This window comes from Chiloscyllium plagiosum, unplaced genomic scaffold (genome assembly GCF_037043375.1).
Source record: "Chiloscyllium plagiosum isolate Xiang-an unplaced genomic scaffold, Cpla_swu_hap1 HiC_scaffold_49, whole genome shotgun sequence".
NCBI classification, from domain to species: Eukaryota; Metazoa; Chordata; class Chondrichthyes; order Orectolobiformes; family Hemiscylliidae; genus Chiloscyllium; species Chiloscyllium plagiosum.
Genome location: NW_028270187.1, coordinates 19,446,184 through 19,470,146, shown reverse-complemented (window position 1 = coordinate 19,470,146; position 23,963 = coordinate 19,446,184). Strand labels below are relative to the sequence as shown.

General features: G+C 45.2%; 6 non-coding genes across 6 annotated transcripts; all 6 read right to left on the bottom strand.

Annotated features, from left to right (window-relative positions):
- Positions 1–4,796: 4,796 nt before the first annotated feature.
- Positions 4,797–4,869, bottom strand: trnav-aac (transfer RNA valine (anticodon AAC)). The gene has a single exon. It is a non-coding gene; the product is annotated as a tRNA-Val (tRNA).
- Positions 4,870–8,172: 3,303 nt separating this feature from the next.
- On the bottom strand, positions 8,173–8,245 carry trnav-aac (transfer RNA valine (anticodon AAC)). The gene has a single exon. It is a non-coding gene; the product is annotated as a tRNA-Val (tRNA).
- A 3,285-nt stretch (positions 8,246–11,530) lies between these two features.
- Positions 11,531–11,603, bottom strand: trnav-aac (transfer RNA valine (anticodon AAC)). The gene has a single exon. It is a non-coding gene; the product is annotated as a tRNA-Val (tRNA).
- Positions 11,604–14,889: 3,286 nt separating this feature from the next.
- Positions 14,890–14,962, bottom strand: trnav-aac (transfer RNA valine (anticodon AAC)). Its single transcript has one exon. It is a non-coding gene; the product is annotated as a tRNA-Val (tRNA).
- A 3,285-nt stretch (positions 14,963–18,247) lies between these two features.
- Positions 18,248–18,320, bottom strand: trnav-aac (transfer RNA valine (anticodon AAC)). The gene has a single exon. It is a non-coding gene; the product is annotated as a tRNA-Val (tRNA).
- A 3,286-nt stretch (positions 18,321–21,606) lies between these two features.
- On the bottom strand, positions 21,607–21,679 carry trnav-aac (transfer RNA valine (anticodon AAC)). The gene has a single exon. It is a non-coding gene; the product is annotated as a tRNA-Val (tRNA).
- Between the last annotated feature and the right edge of the window lie 2,284 nt (positions 21,680–23,963).

Here is a 23,963-nt window from a genome sequence, read left to right as displayed (position 1 = left end):
AGGTAAGATGAAACATATTGCATTCTTCAATAATCTTCACCATTCCGACATCCAAGAACACATTTCACAGTAGGTTTCTGCACGAAATTTGCAGGTTTTGCGGATGAGCATCTGATTCTGGTCTGATCATGTTTCAAATGATATGATTCCGCAAAAACTCACAACCATGAAGGTAAAGAATTTCCTCTGGTCAGTAGCAGGGACGGGAACTCCAGATGACAGGAATTGGCGATGAGTCAGCACAACACTCAATGATTCAGCTGAAAACTGAACTAAACTCCAATTCTAGTGCGTTTCAAACCAACAAACATTGAATAGCAAAGTTACCACATTTGTAGAAATCTAACAATCTTTTCATTGCGCCACAGAGCTGCACTCGCCACAATTTTACTGCACCCAAAGTTGCGGTTGTTGTAGAGAAAATCGACTATCACCAGGAGATGCGGGGTTTTTGAAGGAGTAGATCTTTTATTTGCAACCAAAAACAGTGACATTCAGAAAACAAATTTTTGACTCACCCGAACCTCAGGGTCCATGGCATAGAGTCATAGAATCATTGAGATGTGCAGGATCGAAACAGACACTGCTGTCCAACTTGTCCATGCCGACCAGATATCCCAACCCAATCTAGTCCCACCTGCAATCATCTGGCCCATATCCCTCCAAACCCTTCCTTTTCACATGCCTCTCAAATGTTGCACTTGTCCCAGCCTCCACCACATCCTCTGGCAGCTCATTTCATTCACGTACCACCTTCTGTGTGAAAAAGTTGCCCCTTAGGTCTCTTTCATATCTGACCCCTCTCACAATAACCCTATGCCCTCCAGTTCTGGACTCCACGACTCCAGGGAAAATATTTTGTCTATTTATCCTTTCCATGCCCCTCATAATTTTCTATGCCCCTTTCCATGCCCCTTTACAAGGTCACCCCTCAGCTTCCGAAGCTCCAGCGAAAACAGCCCCAGCCTGTTCAGCTTCTCCTTGTAGCTCAAATCCTCCAAGCCTGGAAACATCCTTGTAAATCTTTCTGAACCCTTACAAGTTTCACAACATCTTTCCGATCGGAAGGACACCAGAATTGCACGCAATATTGCAACAGTGGCCTAACCAATGTCCTGTACAGCCGCAACATGACCTCCCAACTCCTGTACTCAACACTCTGACCAATAAAGGAGAGCATACCAGATGCCTTCTTCACTATCCTATCTACCTGCGACTCCACTTTCAAGGAGCTATGAAAGATTTTCTTTCCCAAAATTCAGCACCTCACATATATCTGAATTAAACTCCATCATTTTATACATTTCCTTTCAACATGTCTTGTTAGCTTATCAGAATGCCAACTGTGTTCGTCAGAATTACCTCACTCCAGCTATACAATAAACCAATGGTGCTAATTCCCATTATCGTTCTCCTTCTGCCACTATGGTTTTTCCTAATTCATTCTACTGTAACTATTAAGTATTCTACTGCTACCTGTGCTCAATGAACCTCCATCCCAGACTAATCTGTCATGATTAGATATTTTGCTACCCCATTTAGCATAATGTTTTCCTGCCCCAAGCTGACTCTACTAACTACTAATTAGATATTTAATGTCATATCCTGCTACAAGTGTCTCAAGCAGGCTGACTCTACTATCAATTAATTATTTAAAGTCATGTCCTAAGTATGTACTGTCACGACTTGTCCCAAAGTGCCACGATGATATTTAGTAGGCGAGGCTGACTTTACTAATTCTTATTATCTCAGCCTGCCATTGTAACTTTTCAGCACATTCTGACTCTGCTAATTGGTGTAGGGCTGAAGAAGGGCTTATGCCCGAAACGTCGATTCTCCTGTTCCCTGGATGCTGCCTGACCTGCTGCGCTTCTCCAGCAACACATTTTCAGCTCTGATCTCCAACATCTGCAGACCTCACTTTCGCCCCTAATTGGTGTAGGAGCATTCCACTATTCTTACCCCATCCTGCCACACTGGCTCCATCCTGCCAAAGTCATCTTTTGACTAGTGTAGCATTCCGCAGACCCCTTGTACCAGATCGCCAGTAGTTTCCATGCCTTTACCCTTCCCATGCTTTCATGCTCTTTATTTTCTGTGCAGTGTTGGGATCTTTCATCAGACATCTGTTTCCCTTCACCCCACTTTCTCGTACCTGGTCCTTATCCATATGTGCTCTCGCTTCTCAGTATTCGGCTAAATACTCCTGAAATGTTTTGATGACTCATAGCTTTACCACATGTTCAAACAGTGAATTCCAAATAAACAACACTCTCAGAGTGAAAAGGTTCTTCCTCTGAACCTCCAGGTCTCCTCTGAACATCCTCTCCCTTGCGTCTATCGGAGATCCCTGGTTGTTAACTCTTCCCATAACAAGTTTGTTCCTATCACATATTCCGATCCCCTTAATGTGCACCTTAATCACTTCCTCACTCAGCCTCCGCTCCCAGATAAAGAGCCTGAACTGAGCTCGTCCATCTTCGCCATGGCGATAGTGTCATGCTGGAAAAGTACAGCAAGTCTGGCAGCATCTAAGAAGCGAGAGAATCGACGTTTCTGGCATAAATCTTTCATCAGGAATGAGGCTTGTGGGTGGGGGCTGAGAGATAATTGGAAGGGGGTTGGGGTTGGGTGCAAGGTAGCTGGGAAAGCAAATGGTGGATGTAGGCGGGGAAAAGGTGATAAGTCAGAGGGGGAGAGATGAATAGGTCCGGAGGGTGGGGCTGAGTTGGATGTTTCAGGCTGTGATAATGTGGTTGGAGGGGAAATGAGGAAGCCGCTGAAATCCACATTTATCCCGTGTGGTTGCAGGGTCCCAAGGCAGAACATGAGGCGTCCATCTTCCAAGCGTCAGCTGGTAACGGTTTGGTGGTGGCTTATGCCCGAAACGTCGATTGTCCTGGTCTGTAAGTCGCATGACAGGAGAGATGTGAAAACCAAAGACTAAAAGAAGGACAAAAACTTATAGATTCAGAGTTAATGGAATTCGACACAGTGTGGACAGAAACCATTTGGCCAGTTGAATCTGCACAGTGCCGTGGAAGAGATTCACACTCCCCTACTCTATCTTTCTAAACCCGCACTTGTGATCCACCTACAAAATTAGAAATTACTCCAAAAGCTCAGCGAAATCAGGCAGCATCAGTCTAGAGAAATCAGGGTTAACATTGCGAATTAAAATCAGTTCCGAGGAAGGGTCTGTTGACCCGAAATGGTCATTCTGTTTTCCCCGAGCTGCAATTCTGAATTTTGTCTCTTATTTACAGCACTTACAGTCCATTCAGATTTTGTTTGCCATTTACCTGAATTGCACACCTTTGCACTGTGGGAAGGAATCGGAGCAGTCAGAGGAAACTCACACGGGAGAGAGAGAGAGGAGTGTGCAAATTCCACACAGTCAGTCAAAGAAGATATGAATCGAAGGCGGGTTTCTGGCGCTGAAAGGCGCAGTTCTAACCACTGAGCCCTTTCAATATGCAAGCGTCTGTCCTGGAAGCGAATTGAACCCGACCTCACGCAGTGACAGGCGGTGGTACTACCCAGGAATTCTATGCAAAAAGAATCCTATTTGTTAATACTGGAAATTAACATTCGCTCAACTATCCGAACACTTTTTAAAATTACTTGACGTATAGCCTTGTATGTCTTGGCATCACAAATTCACATCTGAAAACTTCTGAAAGTTCTAAGGATTTCTGCCTCTGCAACCTTTGCATGCACTGAGTTCCAGATTTCAACCTACCGCTGTTTCAAAACATTTGTCTGCACATTCACTCAAATCTTTCCTCTTCTATACTTAAATCGATGCCACTCTGCCCCTCCCCCGTGATCGATCTCACCATCAAAGAGAAACATTGATTTCAGTGTACGCCATCCATATACCTGATTATTTTATACATTTCAATCATGTTTCCTCTCAATTTCTTCGACTCTAAGCAAAACGGCTCCAGTCTGTCCAATTTCTCTTCATAACTGAAACTCTTCTACCCAGACAATATCCTGGTAAATCTCTCCTGCATCATTTCCAGTGCTATCATATCCGTGATATAATGCGAATTGCAGAACTGCACACAATAGACAAAACAGAGCTAAATTACCAAATGAAATAAGTGACGCCCACAGACAGCGGTAGATTAGATTCCCTTAGTGTGGATACAGGCCCTTCGGCCCAACAAGTCCACACAGACCCGCCTAAGCGTAACCCACCCAGACCCATTCTCCTACATTTACTCCTTCACCTAACACTATGGACAATTTAGCGTGGCCAATTCACCTGGCCTGACCTACACATTTTTGGATTGTTGGAGGAAACCCACGCAGACACGGGGAGAATATGCAAACTCCACACAGAGAGTTTGGCGCTGCGAGGCAGCAGTGCTAACCACTGTGCCACATTGCCGCCCATGCGGTACTTTCGAATAAATTTTCTTTTCCTCAGAGCTGCCTTGTGTCCTTTTCCAGAGCCTGATGTTCTAATAATCTCTGGTCAATGTGTTAAAAACTGCTACATGACAATCGATCTCACAACCATGGTATCAAAATTAATTAATTGGCTTGAAGATGAACACCTGTTTCTTCTATGACGGCACAGAGGCGAAAGAAATGCCAAAGCTGGGAGTGCTCCTGGTCAAAGGCGGGGACGAAGAGCATAATTGTTGTAATTAAATGGAATTGCATTACATTTCACGACGAGAACAGATTTGTTGAAGCAAATTCGAAGGCAGGTTTGCAGATGGGAAAGATGCAAGAAAGCTCAGCTCTTGTCCATGTAAAAGGCTGCAGTTGAAGAACAAAACAGTTTCTGCCCAGTTTCGAACTGGGGACCTTTCGCGTGTTAGGCGAACGTGATGACCACTACACTACAGAAACGAGCCACAGCCGCCCGTGCTGCGGCCCTGTGGCGTCCAGCACTGAAAGTTGAATCCGTTCTATGTTTCACCTTTCTGTTTCCGATAGCTCGTTATTGTCCAGCGTAATCGACATCTTGAAAACGTAAAAAAGACACTTTAAATTGATGACAGGATATAGACAAAGATGTCGTCGATGTTTATACCGTGGGGCGAGATGGAATAGGCTGGTGGAATAAACTTTCCCTGCAGCGTAACAGCTGCGACATGACCTTATGGAAGGGTGGTAAACTGAGTATTTACGTGTTTTACCCAAGTTGGTGTGAGTTGAAAACTCGACAGCATAGCTTTAAGGTGAGTGGGCTGAAAGTGACAAAGGACCTGAGGCACATTTCCCACAAAGAAGGTTGTGCGTGTTTGGAATGATCTACCAGAGGAAGTGGAGGAGGCTATTACACTCAGAAAATTGCAAAGGTAATCGGGTGAGTTTCTGGATAGGATGCGTTTAGAGGGATTGGGGCCAAATGCTGGGGAACGGGACTTGTGTAATTTTGGCTATGTGGTGAGCATGGACGAGGGGTGCACCGAAGTATTTTTTTCCACGGTGTACCCCAATAACGTCATGTTGCTTCCACCGGCTTTAAAGGATTACTTTTCAGCGGAGTTTGCCATCGCAGTCTGTGGCACAATCATTTAGTCTGTTCGACTGCTCACGGGAAAGGTAGTATTGTGAAACAGTGTAGAAACGAAGGACTTCCTTACTTTAGCTCCGACTGACCATACTCTGTGAAATTTTCCCAGATCCTCAGCTGAGGATTTTGGCTGCTGGAAGTTACCTCAGAAACCCTGTTAAATCGAAATGTATTGAGCGAATCGCAAAACAGAAAGCATTTAACACGGAACACAAACAAAACTGGCATACCTCACGCATTTTCAGACACAGAGATGCATGAATGCTAAATGTGATACAGTCCGAGGGCATGAGTCATAAAGTAATCTCACAACTAACAACGGGGCATTTCCAAACGACTCTTTCAAACATGCTGCAGCCTTACTGCACCACCACTTTCCAGACAATGCTGAAAAGAGAGAAAGAAAGAACATAATAAGAATTGGCCGTAAAAAGTGAATTTCACCAATCACAGTATCGATTAGATTACCTTTCCCTTCTGATGTTTCCAGGACGGAAATGAAGGAAATGTGAGAAATTCAATAAGGTAGGACATCGAAATTCATTGGGACGATTTTCCCATTAGCTAGAAACCCAAATAACAACGAGTAGAGTCACCGTAGGACTTCGTTTCACAACAGCGATGAAATAACAGTCTCCATTCGGTTCCAGTGAAGGCTCAACTTGCCTGGGACGGCACAACTGTTTGCGATTTTCCGCGCGGGAGTCGAACACGATCATGATCATGACAGTAGAGACATTTTGGAATATTTGGCAGTATCCCACACCACAGTTAATTCCCTGCGAAGCAAACCCATTTTACTTTTGTTTTCAACATCAATATACAGTGGACACCGAAACAGCATTTTAACAATGCTGCAGCATTGGAGTTGATCAGCAGAAATGACAGTGGTGGGATTCGAACCCGCGCCCCTTTCGAGACTGGAACCTGGATCCAGCGCCTTAGACCGCTCGGCCACACTACCAGCCGGCGGCGCCGCCTCATTTTCTTATATTTCCAATTGTGCTCCTGCATAACAACAGATGCAAAGTCACATGAAAAGGGTTCCATGATTCCTCTCGGACTCGCACAGCTGCTGGGATGTGCCCGGCAACAATGTCAATTTCGCAGCAGATATTGATAGCCCATCAATCCAGGCAAAAATCAATGGTAAGCTCAGTCTATCTTGTCAGACTCTTTTCAGCTACAAATGTATCTGTGAGTGCGTGAGAATATGGGTTCGCTTATGATTTGGTCAAATAACCATGAGCTGCTTGACATTACTGGAATTTCCATTCTTGCTTTGCTAAATGATTTCACCCATTGCTCGAAACAGGACGACTTTCACGTTTACACGGAACACGAAACACACCGGACTACAGGGAAAATGCACAAACCTGAGCAGGCCGTGTTCCGCATCATACCGTGCAGCATCGTTTCAGTCACTGTGTATGTGTTTTTTTTTCAGAATAGGAGTCCCAAAGAATGTTCTCCACCCTAAAACCGGAGGTAGCATTACAATCCGAGAACGACAGATCACCTTGAGAGAATGCTCTGACCTCGGAGCCAGTTCGAGATGCCACTTTCCTTGCCTTTTACCTTAACCGTGCAATTTGCTACTGAGACGTTCACTCCTGGACATGAGCCACATGGATACCAACTGAATTGGAAACCTGTGTGGGAATCGAGGAGAAGCGACTCAATAAATTTTGCTAAATTCCGTGGTGCTTTTTATAAATGCAGTTTCTGTTCACCTCAATCTAAAAGCCAGTTTCTGAACATAGTAACAGAAGTCAAAAGGTAATTACCTCACCCCACCCCCACTCCAGAAGAGGTGCTAACTGCCCTTGAGTGCTTTTTGTTCTCGATGTGAAGAGCTTTCACCCCTGAGTCACCTTCACGTCTCTGGTTGCTGAGTGAATCACAAAGAAGGAATTTCACCAGAGCTGCAACTGCCTCACTTCCCCACTCGCCCTCCCCGTTTACATTTTCCTGCTCGTCAGTGATTTAAAGAAAACCAAATGGATGCGATGTCATTCTGTAGCCTCTCTGTCGATTTCTCCGTTTCAGTTCCAACATGACTTAGATCTCGGTGCGGACCTTCATAATAGCGACGCTCTGAATGCGCAAGTCGAAAGGTTCCTCTGAGAGTGCAATTTCTTTCATTGCTGTTGCTGATTGAATGAGCCACTAACGTGCGAATTGCTCCAAAACATGATTCAGGATATCTGGTGCCAATTCCCGCACGTTGAATAACGATTGACAGCTTCCAAATGAGGTATTTCTGAGACGACCTTGGGGTACATTTGACAGACAGACAAGTTCAGGAATTCGTGGTGCGCTGTGACACCAGAGCATCTGCTTCTTTCCTGTCTTTGAAGCGAGCCGCCTGCGCAAGGAAGGCAAATGCGGTACTGCTTTTCGTGGAAGGATCAGAAGGCGGTAACTACACTCTCCAACAGAATGGCATATGATCAGAACCAGGTTGGAGAAAAACTTAACAACGCTTTGCACTGTAATTAAATGGAATTGCATTACATTTCACGACGAGAACAGATTTGTTGAAGCAAATTCGAAGGCAGGTTTGCAGATGGGAAAGATGCAAGAAAGCTCAGCTCTTGTCCATGTAAAAGGCTGCAGTTGAAGAACAAAACAGTTTCTGCCCAGTTTCGAACTGGGGACCTTTCGCGTGTTAGGCGAACGTGATGACCACTACACTACAGAAACGAGCCACAGCCGCCCGTGCTGCGGCCCTGTGGCGTCCAGCACTGAAAGTTGAATCCGTTCTATGTTTCACCTTTCTGTTTCCGATAGCTCGTTATTGTCCAGCGTAATCGACATCTTGAAAACGTAAAAAAGACACTTTAAATTGATGACAGGATATAGACAAAGATGTCGTCGATGTTTATTCCGTGGGGCGAGATGGAATAGGCTGGTGGAATAAACTTTCCCTGCAGCGTAACAGCTGCGACATGACCTTATGGAAGGGTGGTAAACTGAGTATTTACGTGTTTTACCCAAGTTGGTGTGAGTTGAAAACTCGACAGCATAGCTTTAAGGTGAGTGGGCTGAAAGTGACAAAGGACCTGAGGCACATTTCCCACAAAGAAGGTTGTGCGTGTTTGGAATGATCTACCAGAGGAAGTGGAGGAGGCTATTACACTCAGAAAATTGCAAAGGTAATCGGGTGAGTTTCTGGATAGGATGCGTTTAGAGGGATTGGGGCCAAATGCTGGGGAACGGGACTTGTGTAATTTTGGCTATGTGGTGAGCATGGACGAGGGGTGCACCGAAGTATTTTTTTCCACGGTGTACCCCAATAACGTCATGTTGCTTCCACCGGCTTTAAAGGATTACTTTTCAGCGGAGTTTGCCATCGCAGTCTGTGGCACAATCATTTAGTCTGTTCGACTGCTCACGGGAAAGGTAGTATTGTGAAACAGTGTAGAAACGAAGGACTTCCTTACTTTAGCTCCGACTGACCATACTCTGTGAAATTTTCCCAGATCCTCAGCTGAGGATTTTGGCTGCTGGAAGTTACCTCAGAAACCCTGTTAAATCGAAATGTATTGAGCGAATCGCAAAACAGAAAGCATTTAACACGGAACACAAACAAAACTGGCATACCTCACGCATTTTCAGACACAGAGATGCATGAATGCTAAATGTGATACAGTCCGAGGGCATGAGTCATAAAGTAATCTCACAACTAACAACGGGGCATTTCCAAACGACTCTTTCAAACATGCTGCAGCCTTACTGCACCACCACTTTCCAGACAATGCTGAAAAGAGAGAAAGAAAGAACATAATAAGAATTGGCCGTAAAAAGTGAATTTCACCAATCACAGTCTCGATTAGATTACCTTTCCCTTCTGATGTTTCCAGGACGGAAATGAAGGAAATGTGAGAAATTCAATAAGGTAGGACATCGAAATTCATTGGGACGATTTTCCCATTAGCTAGAAACCCAAATAACAACGAGTAGAGTCACCGTAGGACTTCGTTTCACAACAGCGATGAAATAACAGTCTCCATTCGGTTCCAGTGAAGGCTCAACTTGCCTGGGACGGCACAACTGTTTGCGATTTTCCGCGCGGGAGTCGAACACGATCATGATCATGACAGTAGAGACATTTTGGAATATTTGGCAGTATCCCACACCACAGTTAATTCCCTGCGAAGCAAACCCATTTTACTTTTGTTTTCAACATCAATATACAGTGGACACCGAAACAGCATTTTAACAATGCTGCAGCATTGGAGTTGATCAGCAGAAATGACAGTGGTGGGATTCGAACCCGCGCCCCTTTCGAGACTGGAACCTGGATCCAGCGCCTTAGACCGCTCGGCCACACTACCAGCCGGCGGCGCCGCCTCATTTTCTTATATTTCCAATTGTGCTCCTGCATAACAACAGATGCAAAGTCACATGAAAAGGGTTCCATGATTCCTCTCGGACTCGCACAGCTGCTGGGATGTGCCCGGCAACAATGTCAATTTCGCAGCAGATATTGATAGCCCATCAATCCAGGCAAAAATCAATGGTAAGCTCAGTCTATCTTGTCAGACTCTTTTCAGCTACAAATGTATCTGTGAGTGCGTGAGAATATGGGTTCGCTTATGATTTGGTCAAATAACCATGAGCTGCTTGACATTACTGGAATTTCCATTCTTGCTTTGCTAAATGATTTCACCCATTGCTCGAAACAGGACGACTTTCACGTTTACACGGAACACGAAACACACCGGACTACAGGGAAAATGCACAAACCTGAGCAGGCCGTGTTCCGCATCATACCGTGCAGCATCGTTTCAGTCACTGTGTATGTGTTTTTTTTTCAGAATAGGAGTCCCAAAGAATGTTCTCCACCCTAAAACCGGAGGTAGCATTACAATCCGAGAACGACAGATCACCTTGAGAGAATGCTCTGACCTCGGAGCCAGTTCGAGATGCCACTTTCCTTGCCTTTTACCTTAACCGTGCAATTTGCTACTGAGACGTTCACTCCTGGACATGAGCCACATGGATACCAACTGAATTGGAAACCTGTGTGGGAATCGAGGAGAAGCGACTCAATAAATTTTGCTAAATTCCGTGGTGCTTTTTATAAATGCAGTTTCTGTTCACCTCAATCTAAAAGCCAGTTTCTGAACATAGTAACAGAAGTCAAAAGGTAATTACCTCACCCCACCCCCACTCCAGAAGAGGTGCTAACTGCCCTTGAGTGCTTTTTGTTCTCGATGTGAAGAGCTTTCACCCCTGAGTCACCTTCACGTCTCTGGTTGCTGAGTGAATCACAAAGAAGGAATTTCACCAGAGCTGCAACTGCCTCACTTCCCCACTCGCCCTCCCCGTTTACATTTTCCTGCTCGTCAGTGATTTAAAGAAAACCAAATGGATGCGATGTCATTCTGTAGCCTCTCTGTCGATTTCTCCGTTTCAGTTCCAACATGACTTAGATCTCGGTGCGGACCTTCATAATAGCGACGCTCTGAATGCGCAAGTCGAAAGGTTCCTCTGAGAGTGCAATTTCTTTCATTGCTGTTGCTGATTGAATGAGCTCCAAAACATGATTCAGGATATCTGGTGCCAATTCCCGCACGTTGAATAACGATTGACAGCTTCCAAATGAGGTATTTCTGAGACGACCTTGGGGTACATTTGACAGACAGACAAGTTCAGGAATTCGTGGTGCGCTGTGACACCAGAGCATCTGCTTCTTTCCTGTCTTTGAAGCGAGCCGCCTGCGCAAGGAAGGCAAATGCGGTACTGCTTTTCGTGGAAGGATCAGAAGGCGGTAACTACACTCTCCAACAGAATGGCATATGATCAGAACCAGGTTGGAGAAAAACTTAACAACGCTTTGCACTGTAATTAAATGGAATTGCATTACATTTCACGACGAGAACAGATTTGTTGAAGCAAATTCGAAGGCAGGTTTGCAGATGGGAAAGATGCAAGAAAGCTCAGCTCTTGTCCATGTAAAAGGCTGCAGTTGAAGAACAAAACAGTTTCTGCCCAGTTTCGAACTGGGGACCTTTCGCGTGTTAGGCGAACGTGATGACCACTACACTACAGAAACGAGCCACAGCCGCCCGTGCTGCGGCCCTGTGGCGTCCAGCACTGAAAGTTGAATCCGTTCTATGTTTCACCTTTCTGTTTCCGATAGCTCGTTATTGTCCAGCGTAATCGACATCTTGAAAACGTAAAAAAGACACTTTAAATTGATGACAGGATATAGACAAAGATGTCGTCGATGTTTATACCGTGGGGCGAGATGGAATAGGCTGGTGGAATAAACTTTCCCTGCAGCGTAACAGCTGCGACATGACCTTATGGAAGGGTGGTAAACTGAGTATTTACGTGTTTTACCCAAGTTGGTGTGAGTTGAAAACTCGACAGCATAGCTTTAAGGTGAGTGGGCTGAAAGTGACAAAGGACCTGAGGCACATTTCCCACAAAGAAGGTTGTGCGTGTTTGGAATGATCTACCAGAGGAAGTGGAGGAGGCTATTACACTCAGAAAATTGCAAAGGTAATCGGGTGAGTTTCTGGATAGGATGCGTTTAGAGGGATTGGGGCCAAATGCTGGGGAACGGGACTTGTGTAATTTTGGCTATGTGGTGAGCATGGACGAGGGGTGCACCGAAGTATTTTTTTCCACGGTGTACCCCAATAACGTCATGTTGCTTCCACCGGCTTTAAAGGATTACTTTTCAGCGGAGTTTGCCATCGCAGTCTGTGGCACAATCATTTAGTCTGTTCGACTGCTCACGGGAAAGGTAGTATTGTGAAACAGTGTAGAAACGAAGGACTTCCTTACTTTAGCTCCGACTGACCATACTCTGTGAAATTTTCCCAGATCCTCAGCTGAGGATTTTGGCTGCTGGAAGTTACCTCAGAAACCCTGTTAAATCGAAATGTATTGAGCGAATCGCAAAACAGAAAGCATTTAACACGGAACACAAACAAAACTGGCATACCTCACGCATTTTCAGACACAGAGATGCATGAATGCTAAATGTGATACAGTCCGAGGGCATGAGTCATAAAGTAATCTCACAACTAACAACGGGGCATTTCCAAACGACTCTTTCAAACATGCTGCAGCCTTACTGCACCACCACTTTCCAGACAATGCTGAAAAGAGAGAAAGAAAGAACATAATAAGAATTGGCCGTAAAAAGTGAATTTCACCAATCACAGTCTCGATTAGATTACCTTTCCCTTCTGATGTTTCCAGGACGGAAATGAAGGAAATGTGAGAAATTCAATAAGGTAGGACATCGAAATTCATTGGGACGATTTTCCCATTAGCTAGAAACCCAAATAACAACGAGTAGAGTCACCGTAGGACTTCGTTTCACAACAGCGATGAAATAACAGTCTCCATTCGGTTCCAGTGAAGGCTCAACTTGCCTGGGACGGCACAACTGTTTGCGATTTTCCGCGCGGGAGTCGAACACGATCATGATCATGACAGTAGAGACATTTTGGAATATTTGGCAGTATCCCACACCACAGTTAATTCCCTGCGAAGCAAACCCATTTTACTTTTGTTTTCAACATCAATATACAGTGGACACCGAAACAGCATTTTAACAATGCTGCAGCATTGGAGTTGATCAGCAGAAATGACAGTGGTGGGATTCGAACCCGCGCCCCTTTCGAGACTGGAACCTGGATCCAGCGCCTTAGACCGCTCGGCCACACTACCAGCCGGCGGCGCCGCCTCATTTTCTTATATTTCCAATTGTGCTCCTGCATAACAACAGATGCAAAGTCACATGAAAAGGGTTCCATGATTCCTCTCGGACTCGCACAGCTGCTGGGATGTGCCCGGCAACCATGTCAATTTCGCAGCAGATATTGATAGCCCATCAATCCAGGCAAAAATCAATGGTAAGCTCAGTCTATCTTGTCAGACTCTTTTCAGCTACAAATGTATCTGTGAGTGCGTGAGAATATGGGTTCGCTTATGATTTGGTCAAATAACCATGAGCTGCTTGACATTACTGGAATTTCCATTCTTGCTTTGCTAAATGATTTCACCCATTGCTCGAAACAGGACGACTTTCACGTTTACACGGAACACGAAACACACCGGACTACAGGGAAAATGCACAAACCTGAGCAGGCCGTGTTCCGCATCATACCGTGCAGCATCGTTTCAGTCACTGTGTATGTGTTTTTTTTTTCAGAATAGGAGTCCCAAAGAATGTTCTCCACCCTAAAACCGGAGGTAGCATTACAATCCGAGAACGACAGATCACCTTGAGAGAATGCTCTGACCTCGGAGCCAGTTCGAGATGCCACTTTCCTTGCCTTTTACCTTAACCGTGCAATTTGCTACTGAGACGTTCACTCCTGGACATGAGCCACATGGATACCAACTGAATTGGAAACCTGTGTGGGAATCGAGGAGAAGCGACTCAATAAATTTTGCTAAATTCCGTGGTGCTTTTTATAAATGCAGTTTCTGTTCACCTCAATCTAAAAGCCAGTTTCTGAACATAGTAACAGAAGTCAAAAGGTAATTACCTCACCCCACCCCCACTCCAGAAGAGGTGCTAACTGCCCTTGAGTGCTTTTTGTTCTCGATGTGAAGAGCTTTCACCCCTGAGTCACCTTCACGTCTCTGGTTGCTGAGTGAATCACAAAGAAGGAATTTCACCAGAGCTGCAACTGCCTCACTTCCCCACTCGCCCTCCCCGTTTACATTTTCCTGCTCGTCAGTGATTTAAAGAAAACCAAATGGATGCGATGTCATTCTGTAGCCTCTCTGTCGATTTCTCCGTTTCAGTTCCAACATGACTTAGATCTCGGTGCGGACCTTCATAATAGCGACGCTCTGAATGCGCAAGTCGAAAGGTTCCTCTGAGAGTGCAATTTCTTTCATTGCTGTTGCTGATTGAATGAGCTCCAAAACATGATTCAGGATATCTGGTGCCAATTCCCGCACGTTGAATAACGATTGACAGCTTCCAAATGAGGTATTTCTGAGACGACCTTGGGGTACATTTGACAGACAGACAAGTTCAGGAATTCGTGGTGCGCTGTGACACCAGAGCATCTGCTTCTTTCCTGTCTTTGAAGCGAGCCGCCTGCGCAAGGAAGGCAAATGCGGTACTGCTTTTCGTGGAAGGATCAGAAGGCGGTAACTACACTCTCCAACAGAATGGCATATGATCAGAACCAGGTTGGAGAAAAACTTAACAACGCTTTGCACTGTAATTAAATGGAATTGCATTACATTTCACGACGAGAACAGATTTGTTGAAGCAAATTCGAAGGCAGGTTTGCAGATGGGAAAGATGCAAGAAAGCTCAGCTCTTGTCCATGTAAAAGGCTGCAGTTGAAGAACAAAACAGTTTCTGCCCAGTTTCGAACTGGGGACCTTTCGCGTGTTAGGCGAACGTGATGACCACTACACTACAGAAACGAGCCACAGCCGCCCGTGCTGCGGCCCTGTGGCGTCCAGCACTGAAAGTTGAATCCGTTCTATGTTTCACCTTTCTGTTTCCGATAGCTCGTTATTGTCCAGCGTAATCGACATCTTGAAAACGTAAAAAAGACACTTTAAATTGATGACAGGATATAGACAAAGATGTCGTCGATGTTTATACCGTGGGGCGAGATGGAATAGGCTGGTGGAATAAACTTTCCCTGCAGCGTAACAGCTGCGACATGACCTTATGGAAGGGTGGTAAACTGAGTATTTACGTGTTTTACCCAAGTTGGTGTGAGTTGAAAACTCGACAGCATAGCTTTAAGGTGAGTGGGCTGAAAGTGACAAAGGACCTGAGGCACATTTCCCACAAAGAAGGTTGTGCGTGTTTGGAATGATCTACCAGAGGAAGTGGAGGAGGCTATTACACTCAGAAAATTGCAAAGGTAATCGGGTGAGTTTCTGGATAGGATGCGTTTAGAGGGATTGGGGCCAAATGCTGGGGAACGGGACTTGTGTAATTTTGGCTATGTGGTGAGCATGGACGAGGGGTGCACCGAAGTATTTTTTTCCACGGTGTACCCCAATAACGTCATGTTGCTTCCACCGGCTTTAAAGGATTACTTTTCAGCGGAGTTTGCCATCGCAGTCTGTGGCACAATCATTTAGTCTGTTCGACTGCTCACGGGAAAGGTAGTATTGTGAAACAGTGTAGAAACGAAGGACTTCCTTACTTTAGCTCCGACTGACCATACTCTGTGAAATTTTCCCAGATCCTCAGCTGAGGATTTTGGCTGCTGGAAGTTACCTCAGAAACCCTGTTAAATCGAAATGTATTGAGCGAATCGCAAAACAGAAAGCATTTAACACGGAACACAAACAAAACTGGCATACCTCACGCATTTTCAGACACAGAGATGCATGAATGCTAAATGTGATACAGTCCGAGGGCATGAGTCATAAAGTAATCTCACAACTAACAACGGGGCATTTCCAAACGACTCTTTCAAACATGCTGCAGCCTTACTGCACCACCACTTTCCAGACAATGCTGAAAAGAGAGAAAGAAAGAACATAATAAGAATTGGCCGTAAAAAGTGAATTTCACCAATCACAGTCTCGATTAGATTACCTTTCCCTTCTGATGTTTCCAGGACGGAAATGAAGGAAATGTGAGAAATTCAATAAGGTAGGACATCGAAATTCATTGGGACGATTTTCCCATTAGCTAGAAACCCAAATAACAACGAGTAGAGTCACCGTAGGACTTCGTTTCACAACAGCGATGAAATAACAGTCTCCATTCGGTTCCAGTGAAGGCTCAACTTGCCTGGGACGGCACAACTGTTTGCGATTTTCCGCGCGGGAGTCGAACACGATCATGATCATGACAGTAGAGACATTTTGGAATATTTGGCAGTATCCCACACCACAGTTAATTCCCTGCGAAGCAAACCCATTTTACTTTTGTTTTCAACATCAATATACAGTGGACACCGAAACAGCATTTTAACAATGCTGCAGCATTGGAGTTGATCAGCAGAAATGACAGTGGTGGGATTCGAACCCGCGCCCCTTTCGAGACTGGAACCTGGATCCAGCGCCTTAGACCGCTCGGCCACACTACCAGCCGGCGGCGCCGCCTCATTTTCTTATATTTCCAATTGTGCTCCTGCATAACAACAGATGCAAAGTCACATGAAAAGGGTTCCATGATTCCTCTCGGACTCGCACAGCTGCTGGGATGTGCCCGGCAACAATGTCAATTTCGCAGCAGATATTGATAGCCCATCAATCCAGGCAAAAATCAATGGTAAGCTCAGTCTATCTTGTCAGACTCTTTTCAGCTACAAATGTATCTGTGAGTGCGTGAGAATATGGGTTCGCTTATGATTTGGTCAAATAACCATGAGCTGCTTGACATTACTGGAATTTCCATTCTTGCTTTGCTAAATGATTTCACCCATTGCTCGAAACAGGACGACTTTCACGTTTACACGGAACACGAAACACACCGGACTACAGGGAAAATGCACAAACCTGAGCAGGCCGTGTTCCGCATCATACCGTGCAGCATCGTTTCAGTCACTGTGTATGTGTTTTTTTTTCAGAATAGGAGTCCCAAAGAATGTTCTCCACCCTAAAACCGGAGGTAGCATTACAATCCGAGAACGACAGATCACCTTGAGAGAATGCTCTGACCTCGGAGCCAGTTCGAGATGCCACTTTCCTTGCCTTTTACCTTAACCGTGCAATTTGCTACTGAGACGTTCACTCCTGGACATGAGCCACATGGATACCAACTGAATTGGAAACCTGTGTGGGAATCGAGGAGAAGCGACTCAATAAATTTTGCTAAATTCCGTGGTGCTTTTTATAAATGCAGTTTCTGTTCACCTCAATCTAAAAGCCAGTTTCTGAACATAGTAACAGAAGTCAAAAGGTAATTACCTCACCCCACCCCCACTCCAGAAGAGGTGCTAACTGCCCTTGAGTGCTTTTTGTTCTCGATGTGAAGAGCTTTCACCCCTGAGTCACCTTCACGTCTCTGGTTGCTGAGTGAATCACAAAGAAGGAATTTCACCAGAGCTGCAACTGCCTCACTTCCCCACTCGCCCTCCCCGTTTACATTTTCCTGCTCGTCAGTGATTTAAAGAAAACCAAATGGATGCGATGTCATTCTGTAGCCTCTCTGTCGATTTCTCCGTTTCAGTTCCAACATGACTTAGATCTCGGTGCGGACCTTCATAATAGCGACGCTCTGAATGCGCAAGTCGAAAGGTTCCTCTGAGAGTGCAATTTCTTTCATTGCTGTTGCTGATTGAATGAGCTCCAAAACATGATTCAGGATATCTGGTGCCAATTCCCGCACGTTGAATAACGATTGACAGCTTCCAAATGAGGTATTTCTGAGACGACCTTGGGGTACATTTGACAGACAGACAAGTTCAGGAATTCGTGGTGCGCTGTGACACCAGAGCATCTGCTTCTTTCCTGTCTTTGAAGCGAGCCGCCTGCGCAAGGAAGGCAAATGCGGTACTGCTTTTCGTGGAAGGATCAGAAGGCGGTAACTACACTCTCCAACAGAATGGCATATGATCAGAACCAGGTTGGAGAAAAACTTAACAACGCTTTGCACTGTAATTAAATGGAATTGCATTACATTTCACGACGAGAACAGATTTGTTGAAGCAAATTCGAAGGCAGGTTTGCAGATGGGAAAGATGCAAGAAAGCTCAGCTCTTGTCCATGTAAAAGGCTGCAGTTGAAGAACAAAACAGTTTCTGCCCAGTTTCGAACTGGGGACCTTTCGCGTGTTAGGCGAACGTGATGACCACTACACTACAGAAACGAGCCACAGCCGCCCGTGCTGCGGCCCTGTGGCGTCCAGCACTGAAAGTTGAATCCGTTCTATGTTTCACCTTTCTGTTTCCGATAGCTCGTTATTGTCCAGCGTAATCGACATCTTGAAAACGTAAAAAAGACACTTTAAATTGATGACAGGATATAGACAAAGATGTCGTCGATGTTTATACCGTGGGGCGAGATGGAATAGGCTGGTGGAATAAACTTTCCCTGCAGCGTAACAGCTGCGACATGACCTTATGGAAGGGTGGTAAACTGAGTATTTACGTGTTTTACCCAAGTTGGTGTGAGTTGAAAACTCGACAGCATAGCTTTAAGGTGAGTGGGCTGAAAGTGACAAAGGACCTGAGGCACATTTCCCACAAAGAAGGTTGTGCGTGTTTGGAATGATCTACCAGAGGAAGTGGAGGAGGCTATTACACTCAGAAAATTGCAAAGGTAATCGGGTGAGTTTCTGGATAGGATGCGTTTAGAGGGATTGGGGCCAAATGCTGGGGAACGGGACTTGTGTAATTTTGGCTATGTGGTGAGCATGGACGAGGGGTGCACCGAAGTATTTTTTTCCACGGTGTACCCCAATAACGTCATGTTGCTTCCACCGGCTTTAAAGGATTACTTTTCAGCGGAGTTTGCCATCGCAGTCTGTGGCACAATCATTTAGTCTGTTCGACTGCTCACGGGAAAGGTAGTATTGTGAAACAGTGTAGAAACGAAGGACTTCCTTACTTTAGCTCCGACTGACCATACTCTGTGAAATTTTCCCAGATCCTCAGCTGAGGATTTTGGCTGCTGGAAGTTACCTCAGAAACCCTGTTAAATCGAAATGTATTGAGCGAATCGCAAAACAGAAAGCATTTAACACGGAACACAAACAAAACTGGCATACCTCACGCATTTTCAGACACAGAGATGCATGAATGCTAAATGTGATACAGTCCGAGGGCATGAGTCATAAAGTAATCTCACAACTAACAACGGGGCATTTCCAAACGACTCTTTCAAACATGCTGCAGCCTTACTGCACCACCACTTTCCAGACAATGCTGAAAAGAGAGAAAGAAAGAACATAATAAGAATTGGCCGTAAAAAGTGAATTTCACCAATCACAGTCTCGATTAGATTACCTTTCCCTTCTGATGTTTCCAGGACGGAAATGAAGGAAATGTGAGAAATTCAATAAGGTAGGACATCGAAATTCATTGGGACGATTTTCCCATTAGCTAGAAACCCAAATAACAACGAGTAGAGTCACCGTAGGACTTCGTTTCACAACAGCGATGAAATAACAGTCTCCATTCGGTTCCAGTGAAGGCTCAACTTGCCTGGGACGGCACAACTGTTTGCGATTTTCCGCGCGGGAGTCGAACACGATCATGATCATGACAGTAGAGACATTTTGGAATATTTGGCAGTATCCCACACCACAGTTAATTCCCTGCGAAGCAAACCCATTTTACTTTTGTTTTCAACATCAATATACAGTGGACACCGAAACAGCATTTTAACAATGCTGCAGCATTGGAGTTGATCAGCAGAAATGACAGTGGTGGGATTCGAACCCGCGCCCCTTTCGAGACTGGAACCTGGATCCAGCGCCTTAGACCGCTCGGCCACACTACCAGCCGGCGGCGCCGCCTCATTTTCTTATATTTCCAATTGTGCTCCTGCATAACAACAGATGCAAAGTCACATGAAAAGGGTTCCATGATTCCTCTCGGACTCGCACAGCTGCTGGGATGTGCCCGGCAACCATGTCAATTTCGCAGCAGATATTGATAGCCCATCAATCCAGGCAAAAATCAATGGTAAGCTCAGTCTATCTTGTCAGACTCTTTTCAGCTACAAATGTATCTGTGAGTGCGTGAGAATATGGGTTCGCTTATGATTTGGTCAAATAACCATGAGCTGCTTGACATTACTGGAATTTCCATTCTTGCTTTGCTAAATGATTTCACCCATTGCTCGAAACAGGACGACTTTCACGTTTACACGGAACACGAAACACACCGGACTACAGGGAAAATGCACAAACCTGAGCAGGCCGTGTTCCGCATCATACCGTGCAGCATCGTTTCAGTCACTGTGTATGTGTTTTTTTTTTCAGAATAGGAGTCCCAAAGAATGTTCTCCACCCTAAAACCGGAGGTAGCATTACAATCCGAGAACGACAGATCACCTTGAGAGAATGCTCTGACCTCGGAGCCAGTTCGAGATGCCACTTTCCTTGCCTTTTACCTTAACCGTGCAATTTGCTACTGAGACGTTCACTCCTGGACATGAGCCACATGGATACCAACTGAATTGGAAACCTGTGTGGGAATCGAGGAGAAGCGACTCAATAAATTTTGCTAAATTCCGTGGTGCTTTTTATAAATGCAGTTTCTGTTCACCTCAATCTAAAAGCCAGTTTCTGAACATAGTAACAGAAGTCAAAAGGTAATTACCTCACCCCACCCCCACTCCAGAAGAGGTGCTAACTGCCCTTGAGTGCTTTTTGTTCTCGATGTGAAGAGCTTTCACCCCTGAGTCACCTTCACGTCTCTGGTTGCTGAGTGAATCACAAAGAAGGAATTTCACCAGAGCTGCAACTGCCTCACTTCCCCACTCGCCCTCCCCGTTTACATTTTCCTGCTCGTCAGTGATTTAAAGAAAACCAAATGGATGCGATGTCATTCTGTAGCCTCTCTGTCGATTTCTCCGTTTCAGTTCCAACATGACTTAGATCTCGGTGCGGACCTTCATAATAGCGACGCTCTGAATGCGCAAGTCGAAAGGTTCCTCTGAGAGTGCAATTTCTTTCATTGCTGTTGCTGATTGAATGAGCTCCAAAACATGATTCAGGATATCTGGTGCCAATTCCCGCACGTTGAATAACGATTGACAGCTTCCAAATGAGGTATTTCTGAGACGACCTTGGGGTACATTTGACAGACAGACAAGTTCAGGAATTCGTGGTGCGCTGTGACACCAGAGCATCTGCTTCTTTCCTGTCTTTGAAGCGAGCCGCCTGCGCAAGGAAGGCAAATGCGGTACTGCTTTTCGTGGAAGGATCAGAAGGCGGTAACTACACTCTCCAACAGAATGGCATATGATCAGAACCAGGTTGGAGAAAAACTTAACAACGCTTTGCACTGTAATTAAATGGAATTGCATTACATTTCACGACGAGAACAGATTTGTTGAAGCAAATTCGAAGGCAGGTTTGCAGATGGGAAAGATGCAAGAAAGCTCAGCTCTTGTCCATGTAAAAGGCTGCAGTTGAAGAACAAAACAGTTTCTGCCCAGTTTCGAACTGGGGACCTTTCGCGTGTTAGGCGAACGTGATGACCACTACACTACAGAAACGAGCCACAGCCGCCCGTGCTGCGGCCCTGTGGCGTCCAGCACTGAAAGTTGAATCCGTTCTATGTTTCACCTTTCTGTTTCCGATAGCTCGTTATTGTCCAGCGTAATCGACATCTTGAAAACGTAAAAAAGACACTTTAAATTGATGACAGGATATAGACAAAGATGTCGTCGATGTTTATACCGTGGGGCGAGATGGAATAGGCTGGTGGAATAAACTTTCCCTGCAGCGTAACAGCTGCGACATGACCTTATGGAAGGGTGGTAAACTGAGTATTTACGTGTTTTACCCAAGTTGGTGTGAGTTGAAAACTCGACAGCATAGCTTTAAGGTGAGTGGGCTGAAAGTGACAAAGGACCTGAGGCACATTTCCCACAAAGAAGGTTGTGCGTGTTTGGAATGATCTACCAGAGGAAGTGGAGGAGGCTATTACACTCAGAAAATTGCAAAGGTAATCGGGTGAGTTTCTGGATAGGATGCGTTTAGAGGGATTGGGGCCAAATGCTGGGGAACGGGACTTGTGTAATTTTGGCTATGTGGTGAGCATGGACGAGGGGTGCACCGAAGTATTTTTTTCCACGGTGTACCCCAATAACGTCATGTTGCTTCCACCGGCTTTAAAGGATTACTTTTCAGCGGAGTTTGCCATCGCAGTCTGTGGCACAATCATTTAGTCTGTTCGACTGCTCACGGGAAAGGTAGTATTGTGAAACAGTGTAGAAACGAAGGACTTCCTTACTTTAGCTCCGACTGACCATACTCTGTGAAATTTTCCCAGATCCTCAGCTGAGGATTTTGGCTGCTGGAAGTTACCTCAGAAACCCTGTTAAATCGAAATGTATTGAGCGAATCGCAAAACAGAAAGCATTTAACACGGAACACAAACAAAACTGGCATACCTCACGCATTTTCAGACACAGAGATGCATGAATGCTAAATGTGATACAGTCCGAGGGCATGAGTCATAAAGTAATCTCACAACTAACAACGGGGCATTTCCAAACGACTCTTTCAAACATGCTGCAGCCTTACTGCACCACCACTTTCCAGACAATGCTGAAAAGAGAGAAAGAAAGAACATAATAAGAATTGGCCGTAAAAAGTGAATTTCACCAATCACAGTCTCGATTAGATTACCTTTCCCTTCTGATGTTTCCAGGACGGAAATGAAGGAAATGTGAGAAATTCAATAAGGTAGGACATCGAAATTCATTGGGACGATTTTCCCATTAGCTAGAAACCCAAATAACAACGAGTAGAGTCACCGTAGGACTTCGTTTCACAACAGCGATGAAATAACAGTCTCCATTCGGTTCCAGTGAAGGCTCAACTTGCCTGGGACGGCACAACTGTTTGCGATTTTCCGCGCGGGAGTCGAACACGATCATGATCATGACAGTAGAGACATTTTGGAATATTTGGCAGTATCCCACACCACAGTTAATTCCCTGCGAAGCAAACCCATTTTACTTTTGTTTTCAACATCAATATACAGTGGACACCGAAACAGCATTTTAACAATGCTGCAGCATTGGAGTTGATCAGCAGAAATGACAGTGGTGGGATTCGAACCCGCGCCCCTTTCGAGACTGGAACCTGGATCCAGCGCCTTAGACCGCTCGGCCACACTACCAGCCGGCGGCGCCGCCTCATTTTCTTATATTTCCAATTGTGCTCCTGCATAACAACAGATGCAAAGTCACATGAAAAGGGTTCCATGATTCCTCTCGGACTCGCACAGCTGCTGGGATGTGCCCGGCAACAATGTCAATTTCGCAGCAGATATTGATAGCCCATCAATCCAGGCAAAAATCAATGGTAAGCTCAGTCTATCTTGTCAGACTCTTTTCAGCTACAAATGTATCTGTGAGTGCGTGAGAATATGGGTTCGCTTATGATTTGGTCAAATAACCATGAGCTGCTTGACATTACTGGAATTTCCATTCTTGCTTTGCTAAATGATTTCACCCATTGCTCGAAACAGGACGACTTTCACGTTTACACGGAACACGAAACACACCGGACTACAGGGAAAATGCACAAACCTGAGCAGGCCGTGTTCCGCATCATACCGTGCAGCATCGTTTCAGTCACTGTGTATGTGTTTTTTTTTCAGAATAGGAGTCCCAAAGAATGTTCTCCACCCTAAAACCGGAGGTAGCATTACAATCCGAGAACGACAGATCACCTTGAGAGAATGCTCTGACCTCGGAGCCAGTTCGAGATGCCACTTTCCTTGCCTTTTACCTTAACCGTGCAATTTGCTACTGAGACGTTCACTCC